General features: G+C 43.5%; 1 long non-coding RNA gene across 2 annotated transcripts; it reads right to left on the bottom strand.

The window, feature by feature from the left end:
* Positions 1–1,695: 1,695 nt before the first annotated feature.
* On the bottom strand, positions 1,696–12,552 carry LOC115281078. Of its 2 annotated transcripts, XR_003904064.1 has the most exons (3): positions 12,466–12,552; positions 2,525–2,671; positions 1,696–2,429 (listed from the first exon to the last, which is right to left on the bottom strand). It is a non-coding gene; the product is annotated as an uncharacterized LOC115281078 (long non-coding RNA). The 2 variants fall into 2 exon arrangements; XR_003904063.1 differs by having other exon boundaries at positions 1,696–2,671.
* Between the last annotated feature and the right edge of the window lie 2,432 nt (positions 12,553–14,984).

Raw genomic sequence — 14,984 nt, 5'->3', positions numbered from 1 at the left:
AAACACATATTTGTGGCAATGCAAAAATAAATTTAAAACAAACTCTCCCCCCCACACACTTTTTTTTTTTTCTATTCCAGGTCCTAGGCAATGACAGCAGAGAACAAATAATTCCCAGTGCAGTGTCTTACATCAGTTAAAGGTACCTTTGAATGAATGTCAGCTCCTTTCTACCTTAGTGCCAGTCGATCGATGCTTCATTAGGGCCGAATTGTCTTTTGCCCACGCAACCTTGAAAACAGTCCCTTTAATTACCTGTGAGGAAGTCGGGACCCTCCTTTCCCCCTCTATCTCCCTCTCTCCCTTCCCCCCTCCCTCTGGTTCCTCTCTCTCTCTCTCTCTCTCTCTCTCTCTCTTTCTCTCTCTCTCTGTCAGGCTCAGTGAAGTGGGGGTGGGTGGATGGGGGTCACTCACATTTATTCAGTCAGTCTGAGTACATCACTCCTTGATAGAGAAGCTGGGAGGAGAAGAGAAGGTGGGGCCGGGGGGGGGGGGGGGGAAGAAATGGAAAAGAAAGAAATATCAGACCCCGAGGTGAGAGGGCAGGGTTCAAGTTCGGACTACAGATCTGTTGAAGAGGTTTCAGCCAGGCAGGCCTCCACTTGACTTTCTCAGCAGCCAGCGTTATGGATTCTCAGCTGCTCCCTTTACACCACGGCTCCTTACATCTCCCTGCTGCTAATTACCAGGGGTTTCTAAATAACGCAGGCCCTCCCAGGGACCCCAGAGGATCCAGAGGGGCCTCTATCCAGGTCACAAGGTAAAGGGGAACCTGTTGGCTAAATATATTCAGAGCGACTGGAAAGAGATATACAGGGAGCAGCGTAGCTCAGTTTAATCCCTCCCATCAAAACCGAAGGCATTCCAAATAATTGTGGGCCTGGCAAGTTGAGCCCTGGAAGAAAGTGCATAAATAATCATATTTGTTATGCACTATTAAAAATTCAGAAAGATTTTAAATTCAAGTGATAATCTGGTCATCCTGAGGGATAGGCTTGTATTTAATAGCCAGGTATTTTTACCTATTCAATTATGATGAGAAATATTCTAATGAAGTCATAAACCTCAGCAGAGAATGTTAATCACCTGTGCGTGCTCTGTTAGTGCCGTGTTGAAAAACATACCTGCCCGAGCTCAGCTTCCCCCCAGTGCAGTAATTCAGTATCGTATTTGGAACCTTTCTTCCCTCCAGAGAGGTCCCCAGGCACCTGGAAATAGATGGCTAAAAACTACAAAGCTCATCTGATCTTCTCTCCAGTGACCATATTTCTATCCAAGCAAGGAGTCAGAGGGGTTAAAAATGCATTACCCCCCCCCACGTCACAATTTATACAACAGAATGAAGTTACATTGCACCAGCCCCTTCCTGACCCCCCACCAAGCCTCCCCTCACACACATGCACACAAACTCTGCAGGTTTAGGGATCCCAGATAAAATACTGGATGGCAATTCAATTTGAACTTCAGATCAACAGCTAAAATTTCTAATATAAGTATGTCTCAGCTCTTGCGTGGGGCATACTTATCCTAAAAAAATTCATTGTTGATCTGAAATTCAAATTGAAATGGGCGTGTTGTTGGTTTGCTCTGTTTTGTTTTACTTGCTGAGTTGGGCACCCCAATGCAGATACCTTTTAAAATCTAGGTATTTCCTGCAAGCAAACAAGGGTAGCAGTGATTTCAAGTCACTTAAAATAAACGTAATCATAAAAGGATTTATTCGAACATTTTCAGGTCTAGCTTGTGACAGTGAAACATGAGATGTTAAACTGTGACTGTCCATGGTGCACGTGCCTGCTCGGTCCACAGTCGTTTCATTCAGTCTCGACATACAAACTCTATCAGTTCAAGAGGTTACAGCAGGCAGGTTCCTGCCCATTCCGGTCAGTCGCATGAAAATTGAAGACACTGGATTAAAAAACCCTCCAACCTGAGCTGTTGACACATGCCTGGTCCATGCCACCATCACATCGCTGTCCTCACGCGTCAGCCCCATACTGCATAGGTCACATCTGAGGTGTGTATACAGGCCCACAGCTTCCAGTCCAGCTACAAGCAGCAGTAGCCTTCACATGCACTCGCTCTGGTCACTGGAAAGCGGGCAGAAAGGACAGGGCAGTATGTCCTACATCCGTGCTCAGCCCTTGACCGCACTCAGCACCCTGTGATGTCACCACATGAAGCTCCGATAAGCACCAGGCAGGAGAGCAGGAGTCCAGGGCTGGGAGGGGAGGCAGAGAGAGGAAGGGGAAACACATTTCTGCACGTGCCGGTATCAGCTGAGCCGAAAAGTCTTTTGTGCTCACAGTGTCCCGTGTAAGCTGAAGGGAAAATGGCAGGACCCAGGCCTCGGGCTCAGTCTGCACCATCTTCTTCATGCTTGCTCTCAGCTGGGAGGTCAGAGAGCATTTGCATAGCCTTTACTTAGTCTGCCAAATACATGGAAGAATTAGCTTTCTATTTACGTGTTTCTGTCCACATGGTTTTAATATTTTGTACAGGGGTTTGGGGAGGCATGTCAAACCTCACGTAAGCTTGCCAGGTCTAGTATAAGTCTTCACAAAGATGAGAATATTCAGGATGTAGATGACTGGGTAGAGAGTGAGGGTCAGGCTGATCTGATGCCTTTGGATCACTCCTGCTGGCTGGGCAGGGGGCAGTGCTGTCATTTCTAGGAAGAGAAGAGGAAATGTGGTCTTTGACACAGCCTGAGTCTATTTTGAAAGAGCCTCTTGTTTGCCTGGATCCCAAACCCCCTACATTTATGAAGCATCAGCAAAGCAGTGCATGTCCACACTTTCCTGTTTGTGCAAGCTCAGTCCAGCTCGCACCAGTGTCCACAGAGACCTCAGGCAATGAGCACACTGATGGTTGATTCCGCAGACATGCAAATATGGTGCTCCTGGTCTTGGTTGTAATCAAAATGTATTTACAATTAAGCACAATATGTAGGCTTAGAAAACAGTGAAGATGATGGTTCGGTAAGGTGATTTTCAGAATGATATTGGTTGGTTTTTTTTATGTTTTTATTTGAGAGAGGCAGAGCACAAGTGGGGGAGGGGCAGAGAGAGAGGGAGACAGACCCAGAATCTGCGGCAGGCTCCAGGATAGCACAGAGCTGGACGTGGGGCTTGAACTCATGAACCGTGAGATCATGACCCGAGTTGAAGTCAGACACTTAACCAACTGAGTCACCCAGGCCCCCTGGAATGATCTTGTTTCTTAAGGGGAAAATAGCAAGTGGTCAATACTGAAAAATGAGAAGAGAAAGTATAAGTGACTTCTTAAGAATCAGGAAATTGAATTTTCTCCAGCGGAAAATAGCACTATTCTTTCTTTTTCCTCTTTGGCTGATGGTGAAATGGGGTATCATTTTCTGGTAGGGTAGGAGAGTAGGTGATACAGACTATTCTCTAGAAAATGTTGGTGAGACCATAAAGTAGGATTTTAAATCTTTGGGGTACCGAAGGAAAAAAGGGTTGGTCATCTCCTTTATGGTGCTTTTGATTATGAGAGAAGATACGGTTTTCCTAAAGGTAGCTTATAAAAGTGACTGTGTTAAAAAGAAAGTTCAACCAGCCAAACAGGTATGTTCTGCTTCCTTGCCATTCAGCGAGGAGTTCTACTAGCCCAGCGGCTTCAGAAGCAGTTACTCCTGAGGGCCATTGAAGCCTTTGTCCCCTTAGGTCCATCTCACAAGAAATCCAGAGATGTGTCCCCCCACAGAAAGATTTTGTTTACGTACAGCATGTCTACATTACCGATTATGACAATGGGCTCCAAAATCCTTCCTCTAACATGAGTCCCTGGCATATGTAGCTTGTGGCTGCAGAGCAAGAGCTGATGAGCATCTGTACCATTTGGAATATGGACTTGTGCCCTTGTGGCATGGATAGTCACTGCCAAGTCTGAACTCTTGTATTCATGTAGGTGAGCATGCAGAGAAAAACAGTGTCTGTGTATATGGGGCGTCAAAAAGCAATTTCTTGCTGCAGCAAGTTTAACGTATTCGGTAACCTTGTGTTTATTTGGGTGTTATTTGCTGAAGCCCCTTGGATAGCTTTGGCGTAAGAGTATAGGAAAACCCAGACCAAGTGTTGATCCAGAGCTCCGGTCTTCACACACCAGTGGCCCGGACCCGCATGGGCAGGCGGCACAAGAGCCATCTCTCTTTACTGCACAGCATCAAATAAGGTCAGTGATGCTGCTTTGGCTCCTTCTTCTTTCATTGTCCATGTTATTGAGGAAACCCATAAAAGTTCCCTCTTTTGATATCTTGACCCACGGTGTTGCTCGCATGCTGCTTTGTGGTTTCGAGATTTAAAGAAACAGAGAGGGGAAAAGAGTGAGGGAGAGAGTTTGCCTTAGGTGATAAACAGCAGTGTAAGGCCAGAGGCCTTACAAAAAAAAAATAATAAAGAAAAAAAAATAAAGGAAGAAGAGAAGCAGCCATAGCAACAAGGGAGTTTGGAAACGTTCAAGGGTTTGGGGGCTTGCAGGAAGAGGTGGGGGCGTGTAAGTGAGGGTGTAAGATCAGCTCCACCTGGTAACAATGAAAAATAGGATTCCAGGCATTCTAGAACTCATTTACACCTAGCCTGAATGCAAGCATGTGACATACGTGTCTACGGGGCCAAATGGTCACATAAAAAACACGAGCGAAGCCACAGGTACGCTTGTTCCACTCTTCCAGTTTTCAAAGACAAAAAGACTCTGTTTGATGACGTAGGTTATTGGTTTCTGGTTTTAGTAGGAATTGAAATTAGATGCTGTCATTCCTTCCCCCACCCCCACCCTGACAATCTTCCGTACGGGTCAGACCTTCTCAGGCAGACCTCACCACACATGCCCCCCTGCCTCATCTGTTACCGTGGGGTTTCTTCAAGAAAGATGTCTTGGTGATTTTGGACTCTACACATGTCACTGGTTTATTGAGATAACCACTAGCCATTGCCTATGGCTTATGTGGCAAGTCTGTCCAGTGCCACATGCTTATTGAAAAAAATGGCATAAGGAGATGCTGTTGCCGAAAGTTCATCTCACCACCAGGAGATCAGAGCTACTTGTTTATTTTTTCGGACTGCTTCCATGTGGGGTGGCGGGTGATCCTAAATGGTCACATCTCCACCATGTTGGCAGATGGGCCTGTGCCAGTGAGCGAGGAATTAGGTGTGGTGTGAGGAACGGGACCACTGACCTAGGAGATGGTGACATTTGTATGTTTCGTCTACTGTCTGGACATCTCCTCTGACCCTTGCTTTGGTGAAAGGTAGGATTGTCTCCTTGGAAGAAAAAAAAAGACAATTTCTATGACTCTCTTCAGAGAGATGTGATTTTAGAAATAAATACTGAAGATTTTGTTTCTGGAATAAGTATACATTTATTGTTGGTACACTTTCAGAGTTGGAGTTTGGATTTACTAGTACTCAAGTACAGGGTGATTTTTTCAGTTTTTTTTTTTAAATAGTCTTTTTATTAAACTTTACTTCAGTACTCCATGGTGAAATAAAAAGAAACCTTTATAGCAGAGGAAACAGGAAAAGGCATAGGATGAGAAACTGGAGACAGTGGCATGAAGCCTTTTTCATTTTTTAGTTTAGTCTGGTGAGTGGAATAATTACTAGAACAATGATAAAACAGTCATTGATGTGACATGTACATATGTTAGGTGATAATGTGCTACTCACATTCAACACTCAGAGTGTTCCCATGTGATCACCTGGTTGGTTCACATCTTTAATATTCACAATTGACTCAGACCAAAGGAGGAGAAATAAAAAACAGCATATAGAAATGATTAGTTGGTATTATTCCAAAACACTTGGAAGGCAGTGAGTCCCCTATATGAAGGATTAAGGCAGGGAGAAAAGTTTCTTTAAACAATGGCCTTTTCAGCACAGCATCAGTAAGTCCCAAACTCTTTGTGCAGATTCAGTATATTCCTCTGTGACTTGAACGTCCATACGATTTCAATAAAGCCATGAGCCTAACTGATCAGCTTTGCTCTCTTTACCAAATGTCAGCTTTTCCCAGTAATGTGTAAAAGAAGGCAGATTTATGCACCAGCATCATTCATGGAGCTCCCGAAGAGTGGCTGATCTCCTCCAGGTCTGCTGAAGGGCTCAGAAGGACTGGTCTCAAGGCCTTCAGACATTGCTTTTCCATTAAGCACAGTTGTGACCTCTGTATTTACAGGTCTCAACTTAAGTCATTAAGGAGTGACTTTAGAGCTGGGATCAAAACACAGGAAAATACTCCTGAGCTTTCTTCCCTTAGGGCTGAAAGTAGTGTTTTGGATGCTGAACTTTGAGCCATCAGCTGTTTAAGTTTTGAAGACAAACATCACCCAAAAACATCATGTCCACTCAGGGTTTGGATACTTCCCATTGAGTGAATTAGTTCAGTTGGTCATAACTGAGTCAGGTCTCTTCTTTGCCCAACATGTGATGAGATAGAGAACTTACGGCTGGTATCTTTTTCATGCTCCAGTCAGATAAACACTCAGGGAAACTAACATGAACTTGAAATGTAGGATTGGCCGATGCTCACTGTGCCAGTTTCTTTTTTTTTTTAAATAAAGAATGTCATTGAATTAACCTCTGCAAATACATCTTCCCAACTAATAGAACACAGATTCCTTTGTCAATGTGTGCCTGCCATGTATTGCTTTCGTTTTAATAACAGCAGGTTAGATCTTCCCATCATGGAGACTCAAAACGGAGTCCTCTGGCAAATCCAGAACCTTGATAGAAGAGAACCACATGGCATGGGAACCACTTTAGAGAATATGGTTCAACCAGAGTGGTGTTCTCCCTGGTAGGTCCTGGGTACTACAGCAGGTGGCACACTCGGCAGCATTTCTTAATAGTCTATTTATTCTAAGATATGTTAAAATTAACACATTCATTTCATGACTTTATAGATATTTGGTTTTAGGTTGCAATTCAGCAAAGTCATGCTTTATGCAGATTGAATGAGTTGCGTTTCTTTTCTGCGGTACATTGACTTTGATGATGCATAATTACGGCAAGAATCATAAGAGAGGTACAAGAATATCAGAAGTTGTCAAATGATAACCTTTTGGGTAACACTGGCTATGATAAATTGAGGCTGCACCTCACCTAGTTTTTATCTCCAAGAACCAATTTCATCTTTTTTCCTGGTGTAAACTTCATTTTTGAAATATCCCTTTCACCTTTAATGAATACACTCAGTGTGTAGCCATTCATTCTTCTGTTTAAAGATACCTATACCTGGGGAGCCTGAGTTTCTCGGTTGGGTGTCCAACTCTTGATTTTGGCTCAGTTCATGATCCTAGGGTTATGGGATCATGGGCCATTTTGGCTCTGTGTGCTGACCAAAGAACCTGATTAAGATTCTCTCTTCCTTTGCTGCTGCCTCTCTAAAATTAAAAAAAAAAAATGTTTAAAAAATAAGATATCTAGGGGTGCCCGTGTGTCTCAGTCGGTTAAGCATCTTACTTTGGCTCAGGTCATGATCTCAAGGTTTGTGGGTTTGAGCCCCACGTCGGGCTCTGTGCTGACAGCTTAGAGCCTGGATCCTGCTTCAGATTCTGTGTCTCCCTCTCTCTCTACCCCTCCCCCACTCATACTCTGTTTCTTTCTGTCTCAATAATAAACAAACATTAAAAAAAATAATAAGATATCTATACCCAGTAAGCATAAAGCAGTCACTGTTACTGATTACAGTGGTATAACTCCAGCCAACCCCAATTAATAAGCTTAACAGGTCCTTAGGACAGTTGTTGGCAAGTATCAAGTCATCTGAAGCTTGACCAATGACAGAATTTACATTAGATAAAGAGAGACATCTCATGGAGCCCAAGTGCCAACATCAGGAACAGCTGGATCCAGGAATTGGGAGGTGACTAATATCCCACTGAGAATTTTCTCTTGGTCTCCTAGCCCTGCTTCTCTTTGCAGTTCTTTATTCTCTCTTAGCAGACTACCTTTTCCTGCTACTCTGTCCTCATGATATATGGAAGATAGCTGTCCACAGTTCCCAAGTTATATTCCTGTGATGTGAAGGACTGTCTCTCTCAGCTCTTACTCACTGTCTCTAGGAAAGAGACCCTGATTGGACCTGCGTGGGTCCGATGTCCTCTCTAATTATTGTGGTGCTGATGCTTGCTCATATTAGCTCCTGGGAGCCAGTAGTTGAATTTTCAGGAATTTTGGTGAGCAGGTTGTTAAATATAATGATTATTGAAAAGTAAATTATTTAAACTTATGATTAAATAAATTAAATATAATATAATAATTCCTTAAAACAAATCACTTCTTAGTCACTTTTCTACATTTTAATATTTATGCTCTTGATGTTCTTGTATGTATATTGTGATAGTATGGTAGAACTCCTGGATAGTGATACACCACTGCACAACTCTTCTCAAACCTCTATTTAATGATACACTGTTGGAAGCTTGAAACAGCCACTGTGGGAATATTTATACTATGGAAATTCGTGAACACCACACATCAGAGTGGTGGCAGTGTTGTCTCCTGGAGAGCTGGTTGTTAAACATTTATCAGCACATCACTCAGTCTAGTCTACTCCAGTCCAGGTGGCTAGTGGTCCTAGAGGTCCCTTTCCCTATAGAAAGGATGGTGACAACATCCCACCCCACGAATGGGTCAGGGGAACAGGACCATTAAAAGAATCACTCTAAGCTGGACTCTACCCACCAAAATCTCAAGACTTCGCTTTTACACATTAAAGGATACATTCAATATCCTGATGCATATTCATTTGTTTGTATGCTTTGTGCTACAAAACGCTGTAAGAAAGTCTCAGATACCATTATTATTTGGTAACTGTGATGACAGTAATGACGATGATAGCTCACATTTTTGAGCACTCTTAAGAATTTTTATACATATGATCTGAGGATATACATATGTATTATCCTCAGAAGATTTGTCATTCAAACTGAATTCATTTTAATTCAACGAATATTTATCTAGCACCTGAAATATACCATGTTCTTTTCTATGTATATAAAATAGTGAGCAAAACAGAGATCCCTGGTGTTTTCATTCCATCTGGGGGGAACAGACCTATAATACCCTTGGTAAAATTACACATTATAGAGTTCAGTGGAAGGTGATGTCTGCGGTGGAGTAAACCCAAAATAGAGCAGGAGAGGGCAAACTGAAAGGTCTGGGGTGAGGGTGGGGTGCAATTTTAAATAGAGTGGTCAGAGTCGGACTCATTGAGAAGATGTTTAAGCAAAGACTTGAAGGAGATGAGAGAGTTGCTTTTGTGGGTATTTGAAGGAAGACTGTTCTAGATGGAGGGAACTACAGGTGGCATGGCCCTAAGGTAGAAGCATGCTTGGTGTGTCAAAGAAACATCAAGGAGACCATTGTGGCTACAGCCTAAAGAGCAAGAGAGAGATTAGCAGCTAGTCCAAGAGATACGTAGGTTGGGGTATAGATAACCTGGTAAAATCTTGGAAGAACTTTGGCTTTGACCTTGATTAGAAGGGGGAGCATTAGAGGGTCTTGACCTCACCCAAGTTTCAAAAGGACCACTCTGGCTTCTGGGTTCAGACCAGAGGGCACAAGTAGAAAGCCTCCTGTTGGAATCCAAGTGAGTGATGGCATTAGCAACCATGACAGTGATGAGAAGTGGTTGGGGGTCAGATTCTGGGAACATTTTAAAGGTAGGGCTAAGATGATACCCTGGTGGTTCAGGGCTTTAAGAGAGAATTCAGGTATGATTCCAGTGCTTTTGTCTTGGCTTAAGCAATTGGGAGGTTGAAGTTGCCATCACCTCAGGTAGGTAACATGGAGGAAGAAGTAGATTTAGGGGAGAAAAATAGTTTAGCTGAGTTGATTTCCAGATGGCTATTTAAAATCCATGTGAGGGGCACCTGTGTGACTCAGGTGGTTAAGCGTCTGACTCTTGATTTTGACTTAGGTTATGATCTCACGGTTCATGAGATTGATCCCCATGTCGGGCTCTGTGCTGTGTGGAGCCTGCCTGGGATTCTCTCTTTCTCCCTCTACCCCTTCCCCTCTCATTCTGTCTATCTGTCTCCAAAAAAAAAAGCGTGAAGATGTCCATTGGATAGTGAAATTTGGATTTTACAAGGGAAGTCTGAGCCAAAGATGTAAATTCCGAAATCCTTCGAACATAAATAGTATTTAAAGCCCGGGAACTTGCTGTGGTCACCGAGACAAAGAGGATAATGAAGAAAGAGGAAAAAAATTGATGCAGGAGAGGAAAGGGAGACTACCTACAGCAATACTCTTCAGTTGACAAGAGGGGTAGGATCTAGTGTGAAGTGAAAGGATTGGGTTTAGATAAGAGAGTGAGGAGTTTATGTGTGGTAATAAAATGGCACAAAATGACAGTATAGTTGCTAGCTGGTAGGTGAATGTGGTAGTTAGGAGTCTTTGGAAATTCACTTCTCATTGCCTCAGTTTTCTCAGTAAAGTAGGGAACAGGGTCCCCAGCTAAGGGTGAAAATAAGGAAGAAGGCATTGGTGGTTTGAGATAAATGGAGAAGATGTCATAGTCATCCATGAAGAATGAAATGGTGGGGCGCCTGGGTGGCTTAGTGGGTTAGGCTTCCAACTTCAGCTCAGGTCATGATCTCACAGTTCATGGGTTTGAGCCCCACATCAGGCTCAGTGCTGACAGCTCAGAGCCTGAAGCCTGCTTCGGATTCTTTGTCTCCCTCTCTGCCCTTCCCTCACTGGCACTCTGTCTCTGTCTCTGTCTCTCTCTCTCTCTCTCTGTCAAAAATGAAAACAAACATATATTAAAAAAATTTTTTAGGGGCGCCTGGGTGGCTCAGTCGGTTAAGCCTCCGACTTCGGCTCAGGTCAGATGTCACACTCGTGGGTTCGAGCCCCGCGTCAGGCTCTGTACTGACAGCTAGCTCAGAGCCTGGAGCCTGCTTCCGGTTCTGTGTCTCCTTCTCTCTCTGCCCCTCTCCCTCTCATGCTTTGTCTCTCGCTGTATCAAAAATAAATAAAACATTTAAAAAAATTTTTTTGTAAAGACTGAAATGGTAAATGAACTATATGAATACAGTATGATCTCTGGGCAGCATAAAAGGTTCTCTTGGTAATGTTAATGGGAACAATCATTATTTTTCCACTACACTGCTGAAACCTTGGCTCAGAGAGGTTAAGTTACTTGCCTAAGCTCACACACCTAGGAAGCGGCAGAGTCAGGATCTGAGCTCAGGCCCTCTGGCTCCACATTCCATTCTCTTAAGCACCACACAACTATGATTCTGCTTCTTATAATGACTACTAAAATAACAGCATTTTATCTATGGAATCTAAAAAATGCACAATTCAGATCTGTCAAAGGTAATAGCCTTAATTAAAAAGACAAAATGAGTCTTATGTAAAAATTCTCAGATAAGAAAAGCAGGCAAGTAATTTCTGGATTAGAGTCTTTTGAAGGCAAAGTTGTTATTGAAAGGTTTTCAAAAGCATTTAAAATAGTAGGAGAAGCTGATCTGGAAGGTAAGAAGAAACCAGTCTGAACATATTGGACAGTGAGGATCTGTTAAACAAATCTAAAAGGCAGAGAAGGATGGCCAGGGCCACGTCAGGCCCACGCCCCAAACCAGTTATGTGTGAAACAAAGACTCCCGTTAGGAAAAGATATCCCGAGTCTTTAAAAAGCCACAAATTTCAAAAATGTCCCATCAAATAACAATGGTTTGGTATAAAAAGCTACTGGACATATTTGACCAAAAATACTTATAATTCATCCCTCTTGTTAATCAGCAGCTTTAAGACAGCTTCTAGGTTGTTGGCATGTTAGCCTGTCTCTCCCATGCAGAACTATCCTAGTTGGCACCTGGTGGTTGAGCCTTCACCAAGGGACCCCGCGTTGGGGTCTGTGCTGACAGCTCAGAGCCTGGAGCCTGCTTCTGGTTCTGTGTCTCCCTCTCTCTCTGCCCCTCCCATGCTCACGCTCTCTCTCTGTCTGAAAAATAAATATATATTTAAAAAATATATATTTAAAATATATATATATGTGTGTGTGTGTGTATATATATATATATATATATATATATACACACAAAAGATGGCACTTTAGAAGCCACAGCAAGCTTATCTTAATGTAAACTTCCAGAAAAATATAGGAACGTTGACAGGATTAAAATTGTAATTAAAAAATTGTAATTTAGAACCTTCCCTTCAAAGAGGAGTCTGTGTGCCATTAGCCCTGGCATCATTTTCAGTAGTTTTGTATGCACATTACAGCCCGAGAAGCTCTTCCTAACCTTTGGGAGAAGGGAAGCAGATTTCCAGCCATGGAAGTGTGTCTCTGCAAGTCCTGCCCAAGGCCGAACTGTTTAGGGAGCATAATTAACCTGGGCCACAAGGGAGCTGTTCCAGCCCCACTTGGAATTCCCTCAGAGGGCTGAATATTGGAGATGAGGAGAATTGTTTTCTAAAAGGTTTCTGTTACCCAGTCTCGGTATGTCCTCACATAGTCTGAGATCGCGTAATCCAGCCACCAAGAAGCAGGTGCACCTGTCATGATGTCACAGCAACCCTCACAAATGGCACAATTATTTCCAGCATTCGAAATCAGAACTTTAGAGTATGAAAATTATTTTCCACTAAGTTACGGTGTAGGTGAAGGCGTACAGTTAGGGCGCCACTGACTTCCTCAGAGGTGTGCCTCTTTCTCAGATTTCGCGCAGATTCCGATGAGTGCTTTCTCATCTGTCACCAGGAAACTGGGCAGAGGCCAGAGAGCAGGTCTGTCAGGCCTGACAGCCGACCTCAGCCGGCTCGGAGAAGGAGGGGCCAGGCGGAGCCTTTCGGGTCTCCGAGGGCTGCCGCGGCTGGGGGCTGCCCGCGCGGGTGGGCGCCACGCGGCTTCTCTCAGTGGGATGCTGGTTGAACACATCACAGAATGAAACCTGCTGAATTGGCTTCTCTTGAAGAGCCAGAATATTTTTTTTATTAATCCTGTTTCTTGGCATCAAACTGCATGATTTTTTCTCCTTTCCCATGTAGGCTTTCTTTATGAGCTTAGTTAATAGTAACTCTTTTGACCAGAACAGATTTTCTCGTAGCAGCCACTGTGTCCAGTGGGCAAAATCGTCATCTACGTGTACAAGGGTCTAAACAGCAGAATGAAATACAGAACTGACCCACGTCTGGATAATTTAGGTCCCTGGTCTATTTTACCATATTTTCAAAGTAGAGGAAAAGCTACTCATCCCCCAGCCTCATCATGTATATTGTTTTCATACAATGCGTTTATACTGTGTGACCCCTTCCTTGGTGCGCTCATATTTTATTCTGTGCCGTCCTCAAGGAAACTGTAGCTTATTAATTGTTAAACACATTAAGGAACTGGGGATTCATTATGTGCTGTTCTCAATTCAGAAAGGCTGGACAGCCAGATGCCCAACCTAAATCCAGGAGGTTGATGTTCAGTAATGTATCATTATAACGTAGCTGGTGTAATGAAGCTGGGGTCCTGGCTGTGATTCCCAGGGTGCCAGTTAGCATGGTGCTCTGGCTGCAGACCGTAACTCTATTTTGGTGCCACACTTCAGATGTGTGGTGTTGGTCAAAGGGAGACTGGACAAGGGGCTTTGACCGACACATCGTGAATACTTCCGGAATAAGAACTTGTGGCATATTTCTTTGTGCTAACATGTGTGTCAGCTCCTTCTTCCAGCCACTCCCAGCCAGAGCCGAATTCTACCCTCTGCATCTAGATTCCTCCCACACTCACCCGCGCTCGTGAAACTTGTCACATTCTACTTTGGATTCCTGCACTTCTTGTTTATGTATTGTCTTCCCTGCTAGCTTGTAAACTCTGTGAAAACATAAACCGTATTGAATACACTTTTCTATCTCTTATAGTGCTCTTCCAAGCTCCATGCTTATTGAAAGGATGATTAGAAGGATAGATGGTTGGAGAAATGGATGGATGAGTAAGTGTGCAGGTTGTCTTGGCAAATTTGTTGGCTAGGACTTCTATAGGTACCCATCAAGGACAGATAACTCAGACATGTAAAATACAGTGTAATAATCATGTCTGACAACAATGTTATGCCTTCCACAAAACTGATAAATTTGATAAGTACTGTACATCAGTTACTCATAAGATGCTGATGATGCATAGAATTTCCCCTTCCACCATCAGAACCAAATTTGTATAGATATTTAATTCATGTCTAAAGCCTCTCTAGGAGACTGTTCTCATTTTAGAGAGAGGGAAACAAAAGCACAGAGCAATGACTTGTTCTTCATAAGATCATACAGTACATAGTAGGATTCGTGGCATTAGTGTGTACATGATTTGTTGATACATAACAAATTAGCCCAACATTTAGCAGCTTGAAATAACAAATATTGGTTATCTCCATTTCCCTCAGTCAGGAATTTAGGCACAGTTTAGCTAGATGTGTCATAAAGCTGCAGGCAAGAGGTCAGCTGGGCCGCTGTCTTCTCAAGGCTCCACTGGAGAGGAGCCAATCCGAGCCATTCACATGGCTGTTGACAGGTCTCAGCTTCTCTCTGGTGGTTGGCTGCAGTTACCAATTCCTGGCCTTGGGCTGCATAGGGCAGCTTATCTATGCCAGTTTGTTTCTTCTGTACCAAAGGCTCAGAAGAGTGAGAGAGAGACAGAGAGCCAGAGAGAGGCAGAGAGAGAGCAAGCAACCTAACCTTGAAAGTGACACTCCATCACCACTAGTAGAAATGAGTTGCGAGGTCCCACCCACCCTCAAGGGGAGGGGATGACACAGGGCTGGAGTACCAGGAGATGCAGATCCTTGGGGGCCATCTCTGACACTGAATCACAGTGGGCCCCAAGAATCACAGAAGGACCATCTGCAAGATGCTTCTTGCCTGTCTGTACATATAGTGTTGGTCAGAAGGTAGTGCCAAATTGAAGATCACAGAAGCCACCTGTCCCAAAAGTAAAATCTCTTTTCTCCATTTTAACAGAATGCAAAGCTA

The sequence above is a fragment of the Suricata suricatta genome, chromosome 16 (genome assembly GCF_006229205.1).
Source record: "Suricata suricatta isolate VVHF042 chromosome 16, meerkat_22Aug2017_6uvM2_HiC, whole genome shotgun sequence".
NCBI lineage: Eukaryota > Metazoa > Chordata > Mammalia > Carnivora > Herpestidae > Suricata > Suricata suricatta.
This window is presented reverse-complemented; position numbering and strand designations above follow the sequence as displayed.